Raw genomic sequence first — 16,882 nt, forward strand, 5'->3', positions numbered from 1 at the left:
GGTTGTTGTGAGGATAAGGGTTGTCTGTGTGAATGAGTTAGGCATTTGTTTTCCAAGGGAAGAAAACATCCCCCTACAACTGGCCTCCTGCTTATGCTTGAGTCAGAAACAAAACTCTCAGCTGGCTGTTTAGCTCATTTGGTTAGAGCGTGGTGCTAATAATGGCAAGGTCACGGGTCCCCGTATTGGCCTCCTTGTCATTTTGGGAAATATTTCTGCAGAAGCATGAGATTGATGCAGAATTGGCACTCACAGCTTTAGAGTTACTAACACAAGATTGCTGTTTTGTTGGAAGCAGCTGTGCATACATGGTCACGGGTCAGTACTGCTGCGGGACATAACCAATGTTGTTGTGAGGATAAGGGTTGTATTTGTGAATGAGTTAGGCATTTTCTTTCAAGGGAAGAAAACTCCCCCCTGCAACTGGCCTCCCTCCTATGCTCCAGTCAGAAGGCATACTTTTTCTGACTGAGCATGGTGCTAATCACGCCAAGTTAGCGGATTTGATCCCAGTATTGGCAACTTTGTCAATTTGGGAAATATTTCTGCAGAAGCATGAGATTGATGCAGAATTCCCACCCACAGCTTTATATTTACTATGACTAGTTTGCTGTTTTGTTGGAAGCAGCAGTCCATAAATGGTCACAGGTCAGTACTGCTGTGGGAAATGACCAATGAGATGCATTTAACCTTCTTTGTCCCAGTTCTACTTAAATGTGATGCAGGCTACAAGTCAGTTTGAAGATAATTGTCATATTCGTGAATTTCCTTCAGATCACATGTAGTTTTTCTTTAGGTTGTTGTGAGGATAAGGGTTTTATGTGTGAATGAGTTAGGCATTTTTTTTCCAAGGGAAGAAAAAATCCCCCTGCAACTGGCCTCCCTCTTATACTCCAGTCAGAAATATGCATCTCAGCTGGTCGGTTAGCTCAGTTGGTTAGAGCATGTTGCTAATAACGTATTGGCCACTTTGTCATTTTGGGAAATATTTCTGCAGAAGGATGAGATTGATGCAGAATTGGCACTCACAGCTTTAGAGTTTCTAACACAAGATTGCTGTTTTGTTGGAAGCAGCTGTGCATACATAGTCACGGGTCAGTACTGCTGCGGACATAACCAATGTTGTTGTGAGGATAAGGGTTGTATTTGTGAATGAGTTAGGCATTTTCTTTCAAGGGAAGAAAACTCCCCCCTGCAACTGGCCTCCCTCCTATGCTCCAGTCAGAAGGCATACTTTTTCTGACTGAGCATGGTGCTAATCACGCCAAGTTAGCGAATTTGATCCCAGTATTGGCCACTTTGTCAATTTGGGAAATATTTCTGCAGAAGGATGAGATTGATGCAGAATTGGCACTCACAGCTTTAGAGTTACTAACACAAGATTGCTGTTTTGTTGGAAGCAGCTGTGCATACATAGTCACGGGTCAGTACTACTGCGGACATAACCAATGTTGTTGTGAGGATAAGGGTTGTATTTGTGAATGAGTTAGGCATTTTCTTTCAAGGGAAGAAAACTCCCCCCTGCAACTGGCCTCCCTCCTATGCTCCAGTCAGAAGGCATACTTTTTCTGACTGAGCATGGTGCTAATCACGCCAAGTTAGCGAATTTGATCCCAGTATTGGCCACTTTGTCAATTTGGGAAATATTTCTGCAGAAGCATGAGTTTGATGCCGAATTCCCACCCACAGCTTTAGATTTACTATGACAAGTTTGCTGTTTTGTTGGAAGCAGCAGTCCATAAATGGTCACAGGTCAGTACTGCTGTGGGAAATGACCAATGAGATGCATTTAACCTTCTTTGTCCCAGTTCTACTTAAATGTGATGCAGGCTACAAGTCAGTTTGAAGATAATTGTCATATTCATGAATTTCCTTCAGATCACATGGAGTTTTTCTTTAGGTTGTTGTGAGGATAAGGGTTTTATGTGTGAATGAGTTAGGCATTTTTTTTTCCAAGGGAAGAAAAAATCCCCCTGCAACTGGCCTCCCTCTTATGGTCCAGTCAGAAATATGCCTCTCAGCTGGCCGGTTAGCTCAGTTGGTTAGAGCGTTGTGCTAATAACGCCAAGGTCACGGGTTCGATCCCCGTATTGGCCACTTTGTCATTTTGGGAAATATTTCTGCAGAAGGATGAGATTGATGCAGAATTGGCACTCACAGCTTTAGAGTTACTAACACAAGATTGCTGTTTTGTTGGAAGCAGCTGTGCATACATAGTCACGGGTCAGTACTGCTGCGGACATAACCAATGTTGTTGTGAGGATAAGGGTTGTATTTGTGAATAAGTTAGGCATTTTCTTTCAAGGAAAGAAAACTCCCCCCTGCAACTGACCTCCCTCCTATGCTCCAGTCAGAAGCATACTTTTTCTGACTGAGCATGGTGCTAATCACGCCAAGTTAGCGAATTTGATCCCAGTATTGGCCACTTTGTCAATTTGGGAAATATTTCTGCAGAAGGATGAGATTGATGCAGAATTGGCACTCACAGCTTTAGAGTTACTAACACAAGATTGCTGTTTTGTTGGAAGCAGCTGTGCATACATAGTCACGGGTCAGTACTACTGCGGACATAACCAATGTTGTTGTGAGGATAAGGGTTGTATTTGTGAATGAGTTAGGCATTTTCTTTCAAGGGAAGAAAACTCCCCCCTGCAACTGGCCTCCCTCCTATGCTCCAGTCAGAAGGCATACTTTTTCTGACTGAGCATGGTGCTAATCACGCCAAGTTAGCGAATTTGATCCCAGTATTGGCCACTTTGTCAATTTGGGAAATATTTCTGCAGAAGCATGAGTTTGATGCAGAATTCCCACCCACAGCTTTAGATTTACTATGAGAAGTTTGCTGTTTTGTTGGAAGCAGCAGTCCATAAATGGTCACAGGTCAGTACTGCTGTGGGAAATGACCAATGAGATGCATTTAACCTTCTTTGTCCCAGTTCTACTTAAATGTGATGCAGGCTACAAGTCAGTTTGAAGATAATTGTCATATTCATGAATTTCCTTCAGATCACATGTAGTTTTTCTTTAGGTTGTTGTGAGGATAAGGGTTTTATGTGTGAATGAGTTAGGCATTTTTTCCAAGGGAAAAAGACTCTCAGCTGGCTGGTTAGCTCAGTTGGTAACGCCAAGGTCACGGGTTCGATCCCCGTATTGGCCACTTTGTCATTTTGGGAAATATTTCTGCAGAAGGATGAGATTGATGCAGAATTGGCACTCACAGCTTTAGAGTTACTAACACAAGATTGCTGTTTTGTTGGAAGCAGCTGTGCATACATAGTCACGGGTCAGTACTGCTGCGGACATAACCAATGTTGTTGTGAGGATAAGGGTTGTATTTGTGAATGAGTTAGGCATTTTCTTTCAAAGGAAGAAAACTCCCCCCTGCAACTGGCCTCCCTCCTATGCTCCAGTCAGAAGGCATACTTTTTCTGACTGAGCATGGTGCTAATAAAGCCAAGTTAGCGAATTTGATCCCAGTATTGGCCACTTTGTCAATTTGGGAAATATTTCTGCAGAAGCATGAGATTGATGCAGAATTCCCACCCACAGCTTGAGATTTACTATGACTAGTTTGCTGTTTTGTTGGAAGCAGCAGTCCATAAATGGTCACAGGTCAGTACTGCTGTGGGAAATGACCAATGAGATGCATTTAACCTTCTTTGTCCCAGTTCTACTTAAATGTGATGCAGGCTACAAGTCAGTTTGAAGATAATTGTCATATTCATGAATTTCCTTCAGATCACATGTAGTTTTTCTTTAGGTTGTTGTGAGGATAAGGGTTTTATGTGTGAATGAGTTAGGCATTTTTTTTCCAAGGGAAGAAAAAATCCCCCTGCAACTGGCCTCCCTCTTATGGTCCAGTCAGAAATATGCCTCTCAGCTGGCTGTTTAGCTCATTTGGTTAGAGCGTGGTGCTAATAATGGCAAGGTCACGGGTTCGATCCCCGTATTGGCCTCCTTGTCATTTTGGGAAATATTTCTGCAGAAGCATGAGATTGATGCAGAATTGGCACTCACAGCTTTAGAGTTACTAACACAAGATTGCTGTTTTGTTGGAAGCAGCTGTGCATACATGGTCACGGGTCAGTACTGCTGCGGGACATAACCAATGTTGTTGTGAGGATAAGGGATGTATTTGTGAATGAGTTAGGCATTTTCTTTCAAGGGAAGAAAACTCCCCCCTGCAACTGGCCTCCCTCCTATGCTCCAGTCAGAAGGCATACTTTTTCTGACTGAGCATGGTGCTAATCACGCCAAGTTAGCGAATTTGATCCCAGTATTGGCCACTTTGTCAATTTGGGAAATATTTCTGCAGAAGCATGAGATTGATGCAGTATTCCCACCCACAGCTTTAGATTTACTATGACTAGTTTGCTGTTTTGTTGGAAGCAGCAGTCCATAAATGGTCACAGGTCAGTACTGCTGTGGGAAATGACCAATGAGATGCATTTAACCTTCTTTGTCGCAGTACTACTTAAATGTGATGAAGGCCACAAGTCAGTTTGAAGATAATTGTAATATTCATGAATTTCCTTCAGATCACATGGAGTTTTTCTTTAGGTTGTTGTGAGGATAAGGGTTGTCTGTGTGAATGAGTTAGGCATTTGTTTTCCAAGGGAAGAAAACATCCCCCTACAACTGGCCTCCTGCTTATGCTTGAGTCAGAAACAAAACTCTCAGCTGGCTGTTTAACTCATTTGGTTAGAGCGTGGTGCTAATAATGGCAAGGTCACGGGTCCCCGTATTGGCCTCCTTGTCATTTTGGGAAATATTTCTGCAGAAGCATGAGATTGATGCAGAATTGGCACTCACAGCTTTAGAGTTACTAACACAAGATTGCTGTTTTGTTGGAAGCAGCTGTGCATAAATGGTCACGGGTCAGTACTGCTGTGGGACATAACCAATGTTGTTGTGAGGATAAGGGTTGTATTTGTGAATGAGTTAGGCATTTTCTTTCAAGGGAAGAAAACTCCCCCCTGCAACTGGCCTCCCTCCTATGCTCCAGTCAGAAGGCATACTTTTTCTGACTGAGCATGGTGCTAATCACGCCAAGTTAGCGGATTTGATCCCAGTATTGGCCACTTTGTCAATTTGGGAAATATTTCTGCAGAAGCAAGAGATTGATGCAGAATTCCCACCCACAGCTTTATATTTACTATGACTAGTTTGCTGTTTTGTTGGAAGCAGCAGTCCATAAATGGTCACAGGTCAGTACTGCTGTGGGAAATGACCAATGAGATGCATTTAACCTTCTTTGTCCCAGTTCTACTTAAATGTGATGCAGGCTACAAGTCAGTTTGAAGATAATTGTCATATTCGTGAATTTCCTTCAGATCACATGTAGTTTTTCTTTAGGTTGTTGTGAGGATAAGGGTTTTATGTGTGAATGAGTTAGGTATTTTTTTTCCAAGGGAAGAAAAAGTCCCCCTGCAACTGGCCTCCCTCTTATGCTCCAGTCAGAAATATGCCTCTCAGCTGGCCGGTTAGCTCAGTTGGTTAGAGCGTGGTGCTAATAACGCCAAGGTCACGGGTTCGATCCCCGTATTGGCCACTTTGTAATTTTGGGAAATATTTCTGCAGAAGGATGAGATTGATGCACAATTGGCACTCACAGCTTTAGAGTTACTAACACAAGATTGCTGTTTTGTTGGGAGCAGCTGTGCATACATGGTCACGGGTCAGTACTGCTGCGGGACATAACCAATGTTGTTGTGAGGATAAGGGATGTATTTGTGAATGAGTTAGGCATTTTCTTTCAAGGGAAGAAAACTCCCCCCTGCAACTGGCCTCCCTCCTATGCTCCAGTCAGAAGGCATACTTTTTCTGACTGAGCATGGTGCTAATCACGCCAAGTTAGCGAATTTGATCCCAGTATTGGCCACTTTGTCAATTTGGGAAATATTTCTGCAGAAGCATGAGATTGATGCAGTATTCCCACCCACAGCTTTAGATTTACTATGACTAGTTTGCTGTTTTGTTGGAAGCAGCAGTCCATAAATGGTCACAGGTCAGTACTGCTGTGGGAAATGACCAATGAGATGCATTTAACCTTCTTTGTCGCAGTACTACTTAAATGTGATGCAGGCCACAAGTCAGTTTGAAGATAATTGTAATATTCATGAATTTCCTTCAGATCACATGGAGTTTTTCTTTAGGTTGTTGTGAGGATAAGGGTTGTCTGTGTGAATGAGTTAGGCATTTGTTTTCCAAGGGAAGAAAACATCCCCCTACAACTGGCCTCCTGCTTATGCTTGAGTCAGAAACAAAACTCTCAGCTGGCTGTTTAGCTCATTTGGTTAGAGCGTGGTGCTAATAATGGCAAGGTCACGGGTCCCCGTATTGGCCTCCTTGTCATTTTGGGAAATATTTCTGCAGAAGCATGAGATTGATGCAGAATTGGCACTCACAGCTTTAGAGTTACTAACACAAGATTGCTGTTTTGTTGGAAGCAGCTGTGCATAAATGGTCACGGGTCAGTACTGCTGTGGGACATAACCAATGTTGTTGTGAGGATAAGGGTTGTATTTGTGAATGAGTTAGGCATTTTCTTTCAAGGGAAGAAAACTCCCCCCTGCAACTGGCCTCCCTCCTATGCTCCAGTCAGAAGGCATACTTTTTCTGACTGAGCATGGTGCTAATCACGCCAAGTTAGCGGATTTGATCCCAGTATTGGCCACTTTGTCAATTTGGGAAATATTTCTGCAGAAGCATGAGATTGATGCAGAATTCCCACCCACAGCTTTATATTTACTATGACTAGTTTGCTGTTTTGTTGGAAGCAGCAGTCCATAAATGGTCACAGGTCAGTACTGCTGTGGGAAATGACCAATGAGATGCATTTAACCTTCTTTGTCCCAGTTCTACTTAAATGTGATGCAGGCTACAAGTCAGTTTGAAGATAATTGTCATATTCGTGAATTTCCTTCAGATCACATGTAGTTTTTCTTTAGGTTGTTGTGAGGATAAGGGTTTTATGTGTGAATGAGTTAGGTATTTTTTTTCCAAGGGAAGAAAAAGTCCCCCTGCAACTGGCCTCCCTCTTATGCTCCAGTCAGAAATATGCCTCTCAGCTGGCCGGTTAGCTCAGTTGGTTAGAGCGTGGTGCTAATAACGCCAAGGTCACGGGTTCGATCCCCGTATTGGCCACTTTGTAATTTTGGGAAATATTTCTGCAGAAGGATGAGATTGATGCACAATTGGCACTCACAGCTTTAGAGTTACTAACACAAGATTGCTGTTTTGTTGGGAGCAGCTGTGCATACATAGTCACGGGTCAGTACTGCTGCGGACATAACTAAAGTTGTTGTGAGGATAAGGGTTGTATTTGTGAATGAGTTAGGCATTTTCTTTCAAGGGAAGAAAACTCCCCCCTGCAACTGGCCTCCCTCCTATGCTCCAGTCAGAAGGCATACTTTTTCTGACTGAGCATGGTGCTAATCACGCCAAGTTAGCGAATTTGATCCCAGTATTGGCCACTTTGTCAATTTGGGAAATATTTCTGCAGAAGCATGAGATTGATGCAGAATTCCCACCCACAGCTTTAGATTTACTATGACTAGTTTCCTGTTTTGTTGGAAGCAGCAGTCCATAAATGGTCACAGGTCAGTACTGCTGTGGGAAATGGCCAATGAGATGCATTTAACCTTCTTTGTCCCAGTTCTACTTAAATGTGATGCAGGCTACAAGTCAGTTTGAAGATAATTGTCATATTCGTGAATTTCCTTCAGATCACATGTAGTTTTTCTTTAGGTTGTTGTGAGGATAAGGGTTTTATGTGTGAATGAGTTAGGCATTTTTTTTCCAAGGGAAGAAAAAATCCCCCTGCAACTGGCCTCCCTCTTATGCTCCAGTTAGAAATATGCATCTCAGCTGGCCGGTTAGCTCAGTTGGTTATAGCGTGGTGCTAATAACGCCAAGGTCACGGGTTCGATCCCCGTATTGGCCACTTTGTCATTTTGGGAAATATTTCTGCAGAAGGATGAGATTGATGCAGAATTGGCACTCACAGCTTTAGAGTTTCTAACACAAGATTGCTGTTTTGTTGGAAGCAGCTGTGCATACATAGTCACGGGTCAGTACTGCTGCGGACATAACCAATGTTGTTGTGAGGATAAGGGTTGTATTTGTGAATGAGTTAGGCATTTTCTTTCAAGGGAAGTAAACTCCCCCCGCAACTGGCCTCCCTCCTATGCTCCAGTCAGAAGGCGTTCTTTTTCTGACTGAGCATTGTGCTAATCACGCCAAGTTAGCGAATTTGATCCCAGTATTGGCCACTTTGTCAATTTGGGAAATATTTCTGCAGAAGCATGAGATTGATGCAGAATTCCCACCCACAGCTTTAGATTTACTATGACAAGTTTGCTGTTTTGTTGGAAGCAGCAGTCCATAAATGGTCACAGGTCAGTACTGCTGTGGGAAATGACCAATGAGATGCATTTAACCTTCTTTGTCCCAGTTCTACTTAAATGTGATGCAGGCTACAAGTCAGTTTGAAGATAATTGTCATATTCATGAATTTCCTTCAGATCACATGTAGTTTTTCTTTAGGTTGTTCTGAGGATAAGGGTTTTATGTGTGAATGAGTTAGGCATTTTTTTCCAAGGGAAAAAGACTCTCAGCTGGCCGGTTAGCTCAGTTGGTTAGAGCGTGGTGCTAATAACGCCAAGGTCACGGGTTCGATCCCCGTATTGGCCACTTTGTCATTTTGGGAAATATTTCTGCAGAAGGATGAGATTGATGCAGAATTGGCACTCACAGCTTTAGAGTTACTAACACAAGATTGCTGTTTTGTTGGAAGCAACTGTGCATACATAGTCACGGGTCAGTACTACTGCGGACATAACCAATGTTGTTGTGAGGATAAGGGTTGTATTTGTGAATGAGTTAGGCATTTTCTTTCAAAGGAAGAAAACTCCCCCCTGCAACTGGCCTCCCTCCTATGCTCCAGTCAGAAGGCATACTTTTTCTGACTGAGCATGGTGCTAATAAAGCCAAGTTAGCGAATTTGATCCCAGTATTGGCCACTTTGTCAATTTGGGAAATATTTCTGCAGAAGCATGAGATTGATGCAGAATTCCCACCCACAGCTTGAGATTTACTATGACTAGTTTGCTGTTTTGTTGGAAGCAGCAGTCCATAAATGACCAATGAGATGCATTTAACCTTCTTTGTCGCAGTACTACTTAAATGTGATGCAGGCCACAAGTCAGTTTGAAGATAATTGTAATATTCATGAATTTCCTTCAGATCACATGGAGTTTTTCTTTAGGTTGTTGTGAGGATAAGGGTTGTCTGTGTGAATGAGTTAGGCATTTGTTTTCCAAGGGAAGAAAACATCCCCCTACAACTGGCCTCCTGCTTATGCTTGAGTCAGAAACAAAACTCTCAGCTGGCTGTTTAGCTCATTTGGTTAGAGCGTGGTGCTAATAATGGCAAGGTCACGGGTCCCCGTATTGGCCTCCTTGTCATTTTGGGAAATATTTCTGCAGAAGCATGAGATTGATGCAGAATTGGCACTCACAGCTTTAGAGTTACTAACACAAGATTGCTGTTTTGTTGGAAGCAGCTGTGCATACATGGTCACGGGTCAGTACTGCTGCGGGACATAACCAATGTTGTTGTGAGGATAAGGGTTGTATTTGTGAATGAGATAGGGATTTTCTTTCAAGGGAAGAAAACTCCCCCCTGCAACTGGCCTCCCTCCTATGCTCCAGTCAGAAGGCATACTTTTTCTGACTGAGCATGGTGCTAATCACGCCAAGTTAGCGAATTTGATCCCAGTATTGGCCACTTTGTCAATTTGGGAAATATTTCTGCAGAAGCATGAGATTGATGCAGTATTCCCACCCACAGCTTTAGATTTACTATGACTAGTTTGCTGTTTTGTTGGAAGCAGCAGTCCATAAATGGTCACAGGTCAGTACTGCTGTGGGAAATGACCAATGAGATGCATTTAACCTTCTTTGTCGCAGTACTACTTAAATGTGATGCAGGCCACAAGTCAGTTTGAAGATAATTGTAATATTCATGAATTTCCTTCAGATCACATGGAGTTTTTCTTTAGGTTGTTGTGAGGATAAGGGTTGTCTGTGTGAATGAGTTAGGCATTTGTTTTCCAAGGGAAGAAAACATCCCCCTACAACTGGCCTCCTGCTTATGCTTGAGTCAGAAACAAAACTCTCAGCTGGCTGTTTAGCTCATTTGGTTAGAGCGTGGTGCTAATAATGGCAAGTTCACGGGTCCCCGTATTGGCCTCCTTGTCATTTTGGGAAATATTTCTGCAGAAGCATGAGATTGATGCAGAATTGGCACTCACAGCTTTAGAGTTACTAACACAAGATTGCTGTTTTGTTGGAAGCAGCTGTGCATACATGGTCACGGGTCAGTACTGCTGCGGGACATAACCAATGTTGTTGTGAGGATAAGGGTTGTATTTGTGAATGAGTTAGGCATTTTCTTTCAAGGGAAGAAAACTCCCCCCTGCAACTGGCCTCCCTCCTATGCTCCAGTCAGAAGGCATACTTTTTCTGACTGAGCATGGTGCTAATCACGCCAAGTTAGCGGATTTGATCCCAGTATTGGCCACTTTGTCAATTTGGGAAATATTTCTGCAGAAGCATGAGATTGATGCAGAATTCCCACCCACAGCTTTATATTTACTATGACTAGTTTGCTGTTTTGTTGGAAGCAGCAGTCCATAAATGGTCACAGGTCAGTACTGCTGTGGGAAATGACCAATGAGATGCATTTAACCTTCTTTGTCCCAGTTCTACTTAAATGTGATGCAGGCTACAAGTCAGTTTGAAGATAATTGTCATATTCGTGAATTTCCTTCAGATCACATGTAGTTTTTCTTTAGGTTGTTGTGAGGATAAGGGTTTTATGTGTGAATGAGTTAGGCATTTTTTTTCCAAGGGAAGAAAAAATCCCCCTGCAACTGGCCTCCCTCTTATACTCCAGTCAGAAATATGCATCTCAGCTGGTCGGTTAGCTCAGTTGGTTAGAGCATGTTGCTAATAACGTATTGGCCACTTTGTCATTTTGGGAAATATTTCTGCAGAAGGATGAGATTGATGCAGAATTGGCACTCACAGCTTTAGAGTTTCTAACACAAGATTGCTGTTTTGTTGGAAGCAGCTGTGCATACATAGTCACGGGTCAGTACTGCTGCGGACATAACCAATGTTGTTGTGAGGATAAGGGTTGTATTTGTGAATGAGTTAGGCATTTTCTTTCAAGGGAAGAAAACTCCCCCCTGCAACTGGCCTCCCTCCTATGCTCCAGTCAGAAGGCATACTTTTTCTGACTGAGCATGGTGCTAATCACGCCAAGTTAGCGAATTTGATCCCAGTATTGGCCACTTTGTCAATTTGGGAAATATTTCTGCAGAAGGATGAGATTGATGCAGAATTGGCACTCACAGCTTTAGAGTTACTAACACAAGATTGCTGTTTTGTTGGAAGCAGCTGTGCATACATAGTCACGGGTCAGTACTACTGCGGACATAACCAATGTTGTTGTGAGGATAAGGGTTGTATTTGTGAATGAGTTAGGCATTTTCTTTCAAGGGAAGAAAACTCCCCCCTGCAACTGGCCTCCCTCCTATGCTCCAGTCAGAAGGCATACTTTTTCTGACTGAGCATGGTGCTAATCACGCCAAGTTAGCGAATTTGATCCCAGTATTGGCCACTTTGTCAATTTGGGAAATATTTCTGCAGAAGCATGAGTTTGATGCCGAATTCCCACCCACAGCTTTAGATTTACTATGACAAGTTTGCTGTTTTGTTGGAAGCAGCAGTCCATAAATGGTCACAGGTCAGTACTGCTGTGGGAAATGACCAATGAGATGCATTTAACCTTCTTTGTCCCAGTTCTACTTAAATGTGATGCAGGCTACAAGTCAGTTTGAAGATAATTGTCATATTCATGAATTTCCTTCAGATCACATGTAGTTTTTCTTTAGGTTGTTGTGAGGATAAGGGTTTTATGTGTGAATGAGTTAGGCATTTTTTTCCAAGGGAAAAAGACTCTCAGATGGCTGGTTAGCTCAGTTGGTTAGAGCGTGGTGCTAATAACGCCAAGGTCACGGGTTCGATCCCCGTATTGGCCACTTTGTCATTTTGGGAAATATTTCTGCAGAAGGATGAGATTGATGCAGAATTGGCACTCACAGCTTTAGAGTTACTAACACAAGATTGCTGTTTTGTTGGAAGCAGCTGTGCATACATAGTCACGGGTCAGTACTGCTGCGGACATAACCAATGTTGTTGTGAGGATAAGGGTTGTATTTGTGAATGAGTTAGGCATTTTCTTTCAAAGGAAGAAAACTCCCCCCTGCAACTGGCCTCCCTCCTATGCTCCAGTCAGAAGGCATACTTTTTCTGACTGAGCATGGTGCTAATAAAGCCAAGTTAGCGAATTTGATCACAGTATTGGCCACTTTGTCAATTTGGGAAATATTTCTGCAGAAGCATGAGATTGATGCAGAATTCCCACCCACAGCTTTAGATTTACTATGACTAGTTTGCTGTTTTGTTGGAAGCAGCAGTCCATAAATGGTCACAGGTCAGTACTGCTGTTGGAAATGACCAATGAGATGCATTTAACCTTCTTTGTCCCAGTTCTACTTAAATGTGATGCAGGCTACAAGTCAGTTTGAAGATAATTGTCAAATTCATGAATTTCCTTCAGATCACATGTAGTTTTTCTTTAGGTTGTTGTGAGGATAAGGGTTTTATGTGTGAATGAGTTAGGCATTTTTTTTTCCAAGGGAAGAAAAAATCCCCCTGCAACTGGCCTCCCTCTTATGGTCCAGTCAGAAATATGCCTCTCAGCTGGCTGGTTAGAGCATTGTGCTAATAACGCCAAGGTCACGGGTTCGATCCCCGTATTGGCCACTTTGTCATTTTGGGAAATATTTCTGCAGAAGGATGAGATTGATGCAGAATTGGCACTCACAGCTTTAGAGTTACTAACACAAGATTGCTGTTTTGTTGGAAGCAGCTGTGCATACATAGTCACGGGTCAGTACTGCTGCGGACATAACCAATGTTGTTGTGAGGATAAGGGTTGTATTTGTGAATGAGTTAGGCATTTTCTTTCAAGGAAAGAAAACTCCCCCCTGCAACTGACCTCCCTCCTATGCTCCAGTCAGAAGCATACTTTTTCTGACTGAGCATGGTGCTAATCACGCCAAGTTAGCGAATTTGATCCCAGTATTGGCCACTTTGTCAATTTGGGAAATATTTCTGCAGAAGGATGAGATTGATGCAGAATTGGCACTCACAGCTTTAGAGTTACTAACACAAGATTGCTGTTTTGTTGGAAGCAGCTGTGCATACATAGTCACGGGTCAGTACTACTGCGGACATAACCAATGTTGTTGTGAGGATAAGGGTTGTATTTGTGAATGAGTTAGGCATTTTCTTTCAAGGGAAGAAAACTCCCCCCTGCAACTGGCCTCCCTCCTATGCTCCAGTCAGAAGGCATACTTTTTCTGACTGAGCATGGTGCTAATCACGCCAAGTTAGCGAATTTGATCCCAGTATTGGCCACTTTGTCAATTTGGGAAATATTTCTGCAGAAGCATGAGTTTGATGCAGAATTCCCACCCACAGCTTTAGATTTACTATGAGAAGTTTGCTGTTTTGTTGGAAGCAGCAGTCCATAAATGGTCACAGGTCAGTACTGCTGTGGGAAATGACCAATGAGATGCATTTAACCTTCTTTGTCCCAGTTCTACTTAAATGTGATGCAGGCTACAAGTCAGTTTGAAGATAATTGTCATATTCATGAATTTCCTTCAGATCACATGTAGTTTTTCTTTAGGTTGTTGTGAGGATAAGGGTTTTATGTGTGAATGAGTTAGGCATTTTTTCCAAGGGAAAAAGACTCTCAGCTGGCTGGTTAGCTCAGTTGGTAACGCCAAGGTCACGGGTTCGATCCCCGTATTGGCCACTTTGTCATTTTGGGAAATATTTCTGCAGAAGGATGAGATTGATGCAGAATTGGCACTCACAGCTTTAGAGTTACTAACACAAGATTGCTGTTTTGTTGGAAGCAGCTGTGCATACATAGTCACGGGTCAGTACTGCTGCGGACATAACCAATGTTGTTGTGAGGATAAGGGTTGTATTTGTGAATGAGTTAGGCATTTTCTTTCAAAGGAAGAAAACTCCCCCCTGCAACTGGCCTCCCTCCTATGCTCCAGTCAGAAGGCATACTTTTTCTGACTGAGCATGGTGCTAATAAAGCCAAGTTAGCGAATTTGATCCCAGTATTGGCCACTTTGTCAATTTGGGAAATATTTCTGCAGAAGCATGAGATTGATGCAGAATTCCCACCCACAGCTTGAGATTTACTATGACTAGTTTGCTGTTTTGTTGGAAGCAGCAGTCCATAAATGGTCACAGGTCAGTACTGCTGTGGGAAATGACCAATGAGATGCATTTAACCTTCTTTGTCCCAGTTCTACTTAAATGTGATGCAGGCTGCAAGTCAGTTTGAAGATAATTGTCATATTCATGAATTTCCTTCAGATCACATGTAGTTTTTCTTTAGGTTGTTGTGAGGATAAGGGTTTTATGTGTGAATGAGTTAGGCATTTTTTTTCCAAGGGAAGAAAAAATCCCCCTGCAACTGGCCTCCCTCTTATGGTCCAGTCAGAAATATGCCTCTCAGCTGGCTGTTTAGCTCATTTGGTTAGAGCGTGGTGCTAATAATGGCAAGGTCACGGGTTCGATCCCCGTATTGGCCTCCTTGTCATTTTGGGAAATATTTCTGCAGAAGCATGAGATTGATGCAGAATTGGCACTCACAGCTTTAGAGTTACTAACACAAGATTGCTGTTTTGTTGGAAGCAGCTGTGCATACATGGTCACGGGTCAGTACTGCTGCGGGACATAACCAATGTTGTTGTGAGGATAAGGGATGTATTTGTGAATGAGTTAGGCATTTTCTTTCAAGGGAAGAAAACTCCCCCCTGCAACTGGCCTCCCTCCTATGCTCCAGTCAGAAGGCATACTTTTTCTGACTGAGCATGGTGCTAATCACGCCAAGTTAGCGAATTTGATCCCAGTATTGGCCACTTTGTCAATTTGGGAAATATTTCTGCAGAAGCATGAGATTGATGCAGTATTCCCACCCACAGCTTTAGATTTACTATGACTAGTTTGCTGTTTTGTTGGAAGCAGCAGTCCATAAATGGTCACAGGTCAGTACTGCTGTGGGAAATGACCAATGAGATGCATTTAACCTTCTTTGTCGCAGTACTACTTAAATGTGATGCAGGCCACAAGTCAGTTTGAAGATAATTGTAATATTCATGAATTTCCTTCAGATCACATGGAGTTTTTCTTTAGGTTGTTGTGAGGATAAGGGTTGTCTGTGTGAATGAGTTAGGCATTTGTTTTCCAAGGGAAGAAAACATCCCCCTACAACTGGCCTCCTGCTTATGCTTGAGTCAGAAACAAAACTCTCAGCTGGCTGTTTAGCTCATTTGGTTAGAGCGTGGTGCTAATAATGGCAAGGTCACGGGTCCCCGTATTGGCCTCCTTGTCATTTTGGGAAATATTTCTGCAGAAGCATGAGATTGATGCAGAATTGGCACTCACAGCTTTAGAGTTACTAACACAAGATTGCTGTTTTGTTGGAAGCAGCTGTGCATAAATGGTCACGGGTCAGTACTGCTGCGGGACATAACCAATGTTGTTGTGAGGATAAGGGTTGTATTTGTGAATGAGTTAGGCATTTTCTTTCAAGGGAAGAAAACTCCCCCCTGCAACTGGCCTCCCTCCTATGCTCCAGTCAGAAGGCATACTTTTTCTGACTGAGCATGGTGCTAATCACGCCAAGTTAGCGAATTTGATCCCAGTATTGGCCACTTTGTCAATTTGGGAAATATTTCTGCAGAAGCATGAGATTGATGCAGTATTCCCACCCACAGCTTTAGATTTACTATGACTAGTTTGCTGTTTTGTTGGAAGCAGCAGTCCATAAATGGTCACAGGTCAGTACTGCTGTGGGAAATGACCAATGAGATGCATTTAACCTTCTTTGTCGCAGTACTACTTAAATGTGATGCAGGCCACAAGTCAGTTTGAAGATAATTGTAATATTCATGAATTTCCTTCAGATCACATGGAGTTTTTCTTTAGGTTGTTGTGAGGATAAGGGTTGTCTGTGTGAATGAGTTAGGCATTTGTTTTCCAAGGGAAGAAAACATCCCCCTACAACTGGCCTCCTGCTTATGCTTGAGTCAGAAACAAAACTCTCAGCTGGCTGTTTAGCTCATTTGGTTAGAGCGTGGTGCTAATAATGGCAAGGTCACGGGTCCCCGTATTGGCCTCCTTGTCATTTTGGGAAATATTTCTGCAGAAGCATGAGATTGATGCAGAATTGGCACTCACAGCTTTAGAGTTACTAACACAAGATTGCTGTTTTGTTGGAAGCAGCTGTGCATAAATGGTCACGGGTCAGTACTGCTGCGGGACATAACCAATGTTGTTGTGAGGATAAGGGTTGTATTTGTGAATGAGTTAGGCATTTTCTTTCAAGGGAAGAAAACTCCCCCCTGCAACTGGCCTCCCTCCTATGCTCCAGTCAGAAGGCATACTTTTTCTGACTGAGCATGGTGCTAATCACGCCAAGTTAGCGGATTTGATCCCAGTATTGGCCACTTTGTCAATTTGGGAAATATTTCTGCAGAAGCATGAGATTGATGCAGAATTCCCACCCACAGCTTTATATTTACTATGACTAGTTTGCTGTTTTGTTGGAAGCAGCAGTCCATAAATGGTCACAGGTCAGTACTGCTGTGGGAAATGACCAATGAGATGCATTTAACCTTCTTTGTCCCAGTTCTACTTAAATGTGATGCAGGCTA

General features: G+C 42.8%; 6 non-coding genes across 6 annotated transcripts; all 6 read left to right on the forward strand.

Annotated features, from left to right (window-relative positions):
* The first annotated feature begins 2,023 nt into the window (after positions 1-2,023).
* TRNAI-AAU (transfer RNA isoleucine (anticodon AAU)) lies at positions 2,024-2,097 on the forward strand. The gene has a single exon. It is a non-coding gene; the product is annotated as a tRNA-Ile (tRNA).
* A 3,380-nt stretch (positions 2,098-5,477) lies between these two features.
* TRNAI-AAU (transfer RNA isoleucine (anticodon AAU)) lies at positions 5,478-5,551 on the forward strand. Its single transcript has one exon. It is a non-coding gene; the product is annotated as a tRNA-Ile (tRNA).
* A 1,521-nt stretch (positions 5,552-7,072) lies between these two features.
* On the forward strand, positions 7,073-7,146 carry TRNAI-AAU (transfer RNA isoleucine (anticodon AAU)). Its single transcript has one exon. It is a non-coding gene; the product is annotated as a tRNA-Ile (tRNA).
* Positions 7,147-7,871: 725 nt separating this feature from the next.
* TRNAI-AAU (transfer RNA isoleucine (anticodon AAU)) lies at positions 7,872-7,945 on the forward strand. The gene has a single exon. It is a non-coding gene; the product is annotated as a tRNA-Ile (tRNA).
* A 675-nt stretch (positions 7,946-8,620) lies between these two features.
* TRNAI-AAU (transfer RNA isoleucine (anticodon AAU)) lies at positions 8,621-8,694 on the forward strand. Its single transcript has one exon. It is a non-coding gene; the product is annotated as a tRNA-Ile (tRNA).
* A 3,341-nt stretch (positions 8,695-12,035) lies between these two features.
* TRNAI-AAU (transfer RNA isoleucine (anticodon AAU)) lies at positions 12,036-12,109 on the forward strand. The gene has a single exon. It is a non-coding gene; the product is annotated as a tRNA-Ile (tRNA).
* Positions 12,110-16,882: the final 4,773 nt, after the last annotated feature.

This window comes from Ambystoma mexicanum, chromosome 1p (genome assembly GCF_040938575.1).
Source record: "Ambystoma mexicanum isolate Mex_15411 chromosome 1p, UKY_AmexF1_1, whole genome shotgun sequence".
NCBI lineage: Eukaryota > Metazoa > Chordata > Amphibia > Caudata > Ambystomatidae > Ambystoma > Ambystoma mexicanum.